We start from the raw sequence: 6,783 nt of genomic DNA on the forward strand, positions 1-6,783 counted from the left end.
TTAGATGGAAAGGAGACGTGTTTGCCAGTAAGAACCTCTAGGGGGCAGCAGTACTGTTCAAAGCTCTTTGAATCTCTGTGCTTCTGGAGAAAAGAAAGAAAATTAAGTTTCCCTCCGACAGTTTACAGACTAGTTATCTAAATCAGTTGGTTAGTCATTATAGCTAGGACTAATACAGTGATCCAACTGCCATATAAGTCTGATCTTTGATTGTGTAGGTCTGGGAAAGCAAAAGCAGTGGCCAGAATAACTGATGACTGGTCTTAAAATAAAGTAATATTTTAAGCTCCCAGGTTGTACCTACTCTTTTTTTTAACACTGTTTCTGAACCTCACTAATGATCTTCGGCCCCTTCTTAACAAGGTCTACAGTCATTTTTGCTGCACTGATTTAGGCAGGGAAGCATGTTGCCCTTGAGCAAAACAATTCAGAACCAAGAAGAAAAGAGTGAAGAAGGATGCAGTGAGAAGAAGAAAGTGCATCACTGATTACCACATCAGAAACAAGCTGAAGAAACTGCTGCAGGTCTCGATAAAGACAATAGATAATGCAAATGAATAATGAAAGCGCTTTGTTTGCTTGGAGGAAGAGGAGTGAAAGGCTGCAGATCCTTGTCTGTGGGCCCGCAGCCATGTGTGTTTTCTCTAAGTTTGCTCTCTAAGCCAGGAGCTCTCTCTGTTTATTCTAATTTGCTTTCTTCAGCTGGAAGACTGGCAGGGCTGTTGGAGGGCCAACAGGATTAAGAGACTTTCGCTTGCCCTGACTACTTGCTGGAGATGTGGGAAAGAGGCCATTACCATGGAAATGTAATGTTTACACGCATGGGAGAAGTCTATTATCTGTGTTTTTGGGCAAGTAAAGAGGATGGCAGACGGCAGGCTGCCACCGCCCCCCCCTTATCTGGTTCCTCTCAGGCTTTCCTCTTGTTCACTTTTGTTTTCTTTCCTTCTTTCCTTCTTTTACCTACACAGAGGAAAAACAAATTGTTTAAATGTCCTTGTCCCTTATTACACACGTTCCCTGCACCGGCTGAATAACTTCAGGATCCTGGAGAGCAGCCTCACTCCCATTCTGCAGAACACCATCTGACTTGCCGCTTGTTCACCTCTAATGCATTTAAATCATCTGGGACAATAGGACAGTCTGAGATGTGACTGCCCAGTGGGTCAGCTGAAAAAACATTGAGAAGTCTTTGGTCAACAGTGTTAGTATCTAGAACAGTAGCCTATTCTTCACTTCCTCTTGTGAAAAGTACATGCTTGAAAATAAAGGTGCCAAAAAGGGTCACCTGGAGTGATGCTGCTTCCCTAAAGCAGGGTTTCTCATCTCTGGTCCTGGAGGCCTCCTACCATACATACTTTATTGCTTTTCCTTTAACACATCTATTTTAACCCCATAAATGGCCAGAGTGGGTCTCACCAACAGGACCAAAGTTATATTACACACTTCTATATCCTAAGAAGAGCTCAGCCAGTTTGCATTGAAGTCCTTGTAGCTACTGAATAATAACCCTTATTATGTAATAATGGGATTTTAATGGGTTACATTTACATTTTACATTTACAGCCTTTAGCAGATGCTCTCATCCAGAGCATCTTACAAAAGTGCTTTGTTGTCTTCTCAGAGAAAGTATCTTTGCTAATTACAAATAGGTTAGAAAAGGCTAGTCCTGAGCTCAGATATTGCTTGTAACAAAAGCTCATGTTGATACCCAGAGACAAGGGACAGAATTAACATAGCAAAATACAATACATTTCATTAAATACTGAACTTAGTGCTCACATAAGTGCTGTGAAAAGAGATGTGTCTTCAGTCTGTTTTTGAAGGCCTCGTGAGACTGCTGTTCGAACAGCCAGTGGGAGTTTGTTCCACCACCTGGGTGCCAGGACAGAGAAAAGTCTTGACGCTTGTCTTCCATGCCTCTTGAAGGATGGATGTACTTGAAGCTCGAAGGGCTTAAGGTGCAGTTTGAGTTTTGACTATTGCCAGGGGACCAGAGGCTGGTCCATTTTTGGCTTTGTAGGCAAGAATCAGGGTTTTAAATCTGATGCATGCAGCTACAGGAAGCCAGTGAAGGGAGCACGGCAGTGAAGTGACGTGACTGAATTTAGGAAGACAAGACGAGCCATTCTGCTGCATTCTGGATGAGTTGCAGGGGCTTGATGGCCCACATAGGAAGACCAGACAAGAGAGAGTTGCAGTAGTCAAGCCTTGAGATGAGAAGAGACTGAATTTTCACCTGAATGGCCTCTTGAGTGAGAAAGAGTCGAATATTCTGGATGTTATAAAGAAGAAACCTGGTCATTCACAATCACACAGAGACTGTGAAGAACCTTTTAAAGTTTAAAGAACGTCCATGTAACATAAAGGTCCCATACCAATTAAGATTTTCCTAGAACTGAACCTCCAAGGCATTTTTCTTGTATTTTATTTTTTTCCTTGAGTTGCATTTACAAATATGTATGTGGTTTTGTGTACCTAAAACAGTCATAATTCATTTTTAATTCCTTTGGAATTAAACAGACTGTTTTTTTACTGATGTATGTAAATGAGCTATGTTCTGATTAGCTGTCCTGTATTCTGCCTTATTCAAAAAGCACCCAAGGAAAAAACATTCTTTAGAATTGCTGCATAAATGGTGGGGCTAAACTGCTGTAGGCTGGATAGAGGATATATTAACATAAGTTAGTTCTTGTGGCATCGCAGAAAAAATGAATTCCAAGCAGCCAGTGTATGCGGACTATGTGAACTGGGTAGTAAATGGTTTTGAAGCTCTGACACACTTTAAATTTGTTTAAAAAAGGGAGTCAAATTTGGCTTTCCATGAAACGGGTCCTTTAAATACAACACTTTTACATTAAGGTCTGAGTCACAATGATAGATGGGGCTCATGGACGGTGATGAAACACCATTCTTCCATTTCTGTGTTCAGAAATGCTGAGATGCACGCAGCTCAGATGGTGACACAAGCTTGGCAATACATGGTGTATCAATAGAAGATGAATCAGTTGGAGACATCATGTCACTCGACCTCAGGATAGAGAGAAATATGTCATACATTCAAGGTCATTCACGAGAATAACCATTTCAGAAGTTCATCCCGTCTTGATTTTCTTCTTTATCTGTTGAAAAATACTTCAGTATCACTATAATAGAACGATGAAGTAACCTTGTTGATGAACTCCTGGCAATAACAACAAGCTCTGCTATCAGGCAAGATACGTTTCATTCAGATGAACGTATGTCACAGTGATGTTCGCTGGTTATGAATAGCAGGATTGCTTTGGTAAAATCCTAAAATGCAGCTGTGATGAAACAGTGAGTGACATTTTCCCCAGTAAAACATGCTGTTTCATTTAATGGCACAAAAGAACTCATTAAATTTATCGGCTCTTAAATCACTTTTCTACTTGCAACATCGTGTCACATTTTGACCTTTGCCACAGAAGAGCAGCTCTGGCTCTGCACTGTTATGTGTACGCTTACATAAACGGAGGAATAGACAGGAATGGTCTGATCCTATATTTATCCTATAATTACTTTCTAGCTCATTTTTTCTTTGGAGTTAACCCAGACTGGCCCACTTGAAGCGCCTCTTCTAATAGCAGCAGATATTACGTGGTATTTTGAATACTACGAAAATGCTTCTGTCATTGTTTAACATTATAAAGTGTCAGAAAGGCAGACTCAAACCTCTCAATGCAAGGCTGATTCCACAACTGGGGTGCTATTTGTGTCAAACTGAAGGTCAGCAGATATACAGCTTACAACATTAATGAAAATTAATTACAAATCAGCACAGAATTTTACACTTTATCCTGACATACAGTTATTAAAATACTTAAAACCTAAATTAATTTAGCATGAATCAGTGAACCCATTAAACACTCACACTTAAAACATCCTTTCTTCTGAGTTTTCCATTAATGGTTGACTCCTGAATATTCCATCAACACAGTGACATGAACACATTCACCTTTATGAAATACCAGGAACATTCCTGTGACATATTTAACAGGAATTTGCACCATCTGAATTTCTTGAGGATCATGGGAAGAAGAAAAGTGTTCTCTTTCTTTTTCTTTATTTTCAGGAAAGTCAGTCAGTGTGACATTTTGGTCTGTTTGTTTTTTTTATTTTCTTTAATTTTTATTTCTTTTTTTTATACAAGTACTTGAATTTTGCTTTCACTATTGTCCTTATTGTGCAAATAGTAAAAAATTGTTTTAAGCAAATCATTAGAATGTTGTCATGCCATTAGCATGGATGCTAGCGAATCATATTTTGTATATGTGCTCATTTTTATGTAAAAAAACCTTTATAACTCATTTAGGCAATGTCAGCAAAAAATAAGTAATACAATGAATTAATATTGAATAATAATTAAAAATGTTTTAAATAATATTGTTCCTCAGGTTAAGAGGTTATAGGTTAAGTCTTTATAGGAAAGTCTGTTAACTTGATGGCCATCTTTGCATCGCAGCTGGGCAGTTATTTCCAGCCATACAAGACCAGACTCTTTCTATCTCTTTAAATGTGGAGAGACCTAAAATCTCAAAAATGAAGGTCAAATTATTGTTTAAAAACATTTTAGAATCTGGCAAAGAGCACAAAAATAGTTGGTAATATTTGGCTTAATAATGCATAAAGAGAATGGTATTTTTCGACGTGTTCTGGCTACGTGCACTTGCGCAGATTGGTGTGGCTGGGGGCTTTTTGTGCTAGTGCCACAATATCACATATAACATAAAATATACAATTTCATACTTTGCATAGGCCACATTTTTTTTTCACAATTTTCAATTTCAGCAAAAAACTGTAAATATATATTAAAATATGCAGACATTTGTTCCTTGTAGTTGATGTGTTAGAAAATCAACAGAACTTGTGTGAAAACTTTTGCACACGGCTGCATATAAAATTCAGACAGGCTGGTCTTGAGGACACACAAATGCATGTTTACTGATAATGACAACATATGACCAACATTTATCCGGTAGGGAGCATTTCCAAACACAGCTTATGTAATCAAATATGTAACTGCCTTTGCATAATCATGTAATTTAAATGCATAGACACACATATTTTAGACCTCTAAAGCTTAATATGTTGACCAATAAAGGCACAAATAAATGCTGCTGTTCTCACACGGATCTGTCTGGATGTTTTAACAGATGTTCCTAGCGGAGCAGTGGGTGCTGCTGAAGCTGTTGTGAGCTGCATGGCTGGGGACACGCGTCCACTCTCACTAGAGCAGTTTGACTGGACCGTGGCACGACGGCCCCATCACCAGGACCATCTGTTCCCACTAACGCGCCCTCAATGGACAAACACAGCCATGAAGCTCTAATGGTGCGCGCAGCGAAGGCTGTGACCTTGACACTGCTGAAGTGTGTTCCAGAGAGATGGGCGAGAGATGGATGATGGGTAGGACTGAGCGTGAATTTGTTCTGTCAGTTCAAAACACTCGCACGGGTTGCCTGGCAACACTTTTACGTTAGTGATTGAGGGAGACAGGTTGGTAGATGGAGTACGGGGACAACTATGACAGATTCTAATGTGGACAGCGGAAAAACAGGCGGGGGTCTCTCAGGCTTGTATTAACGTAAATGGGCCTCATTGAAAGGCACGAGCAGAACAAATCTGTGCATAAATTGCTTGTAAAAAAACACCATCTTTCCAAAATTTCCACATTTGCAACGTTTCTGTGGCTGTTGTTTCAGAAACGTACACCTGCTGTAGTCCATGCATAATGCATGCCAATTAGGAAACGCGGCAAGCTGTTACTTCTCATCACATTGATTGCTGTTAGACTATTTCTGGAAGTACTACATGGATGCCAAATGAACTCACACTGCAGAGGACAATTCCAAACTTTTACACTGATTTGTCTGTCAATCAAAGTGAAGTGATTAATACTATAACTCTTTAATTGGACATGCATTTAATAGAGCCTACGCAACTTACCCAGTCATGATTACTGTAAGCAAACGTGTCCTTACAAAACTTCTTATAACCCATCATGCTTCAAGCATCAGGACAGAGCGCTCCACTCAATCTTCAAACATTTGTGCAAAATGAAATGGTTATGATGTAAACAGTCATTCAGGGTGATTTGATGAGAAATGCTCAGCTCCAGAGAAATCTAGAGTCAGAATCGTTCAGTGGTGGTGATAGGAACCAGATGTCTAAAGAGTTTAGTGTCTCTAAAAGCTCCCTCAAAGAAAGTCATTTTATGAAATTGCCACAGATAAGCTGCTTGATATGTTTATTTTCTTTAAATGTAGCTTTTTAAATACATTTATGGCAGAGGGCTAAGCGCAGGACATGGTATGTCAAAATAGTCCCCAAAGAAAGCACGTTTTTTAGATTAACCACTACTTTGCCATTATCAAACATTATACATAAAACCACTCTGAATGGCTTTGTTTACATTTCACTGAATTATGAAAATATTGAGAAGTCCTCTTTAAAGCAAATTGCAACCCTAGAAGTGGCAAACATGCTCCTACATCAACACAGTTTTGCTTTTCAGTTTCATTTGGTGATGACTGTCCTGAGGCAACAGATTTTATTTGTGTGGAAACTGGAATCTAGTATCACATTCAATTAATCATTTTTTTCAGTGTCAGAAAAAGAAAAAAAAAGATCCCCTTAGTTCCAGTGAAGGCAAATCTTGCTTCAGCAAACCAAGACATTTTGAACAACTGTATGCTTCCAACATTGTGGGAACAGTTTGGGGAAGAACCTTTTTTGTTCCAGCATGACTGAGCCCCACTGCAC

Source organism: Pygocentrus nattereri, chromosome 18 (genome assembly GCF_015220715.1).
Source record: "Pygocentrus nattereri isolate fPygNat1 chromosome 18, fPygNat1.pri, whole genome shotgun sequence".
NCBI lineage: Eukaryota > Metazoa > Chordata > Actinopteri > Characiformes > Serrasalmidae > Pygocentrus > Pygocentrus nattereri.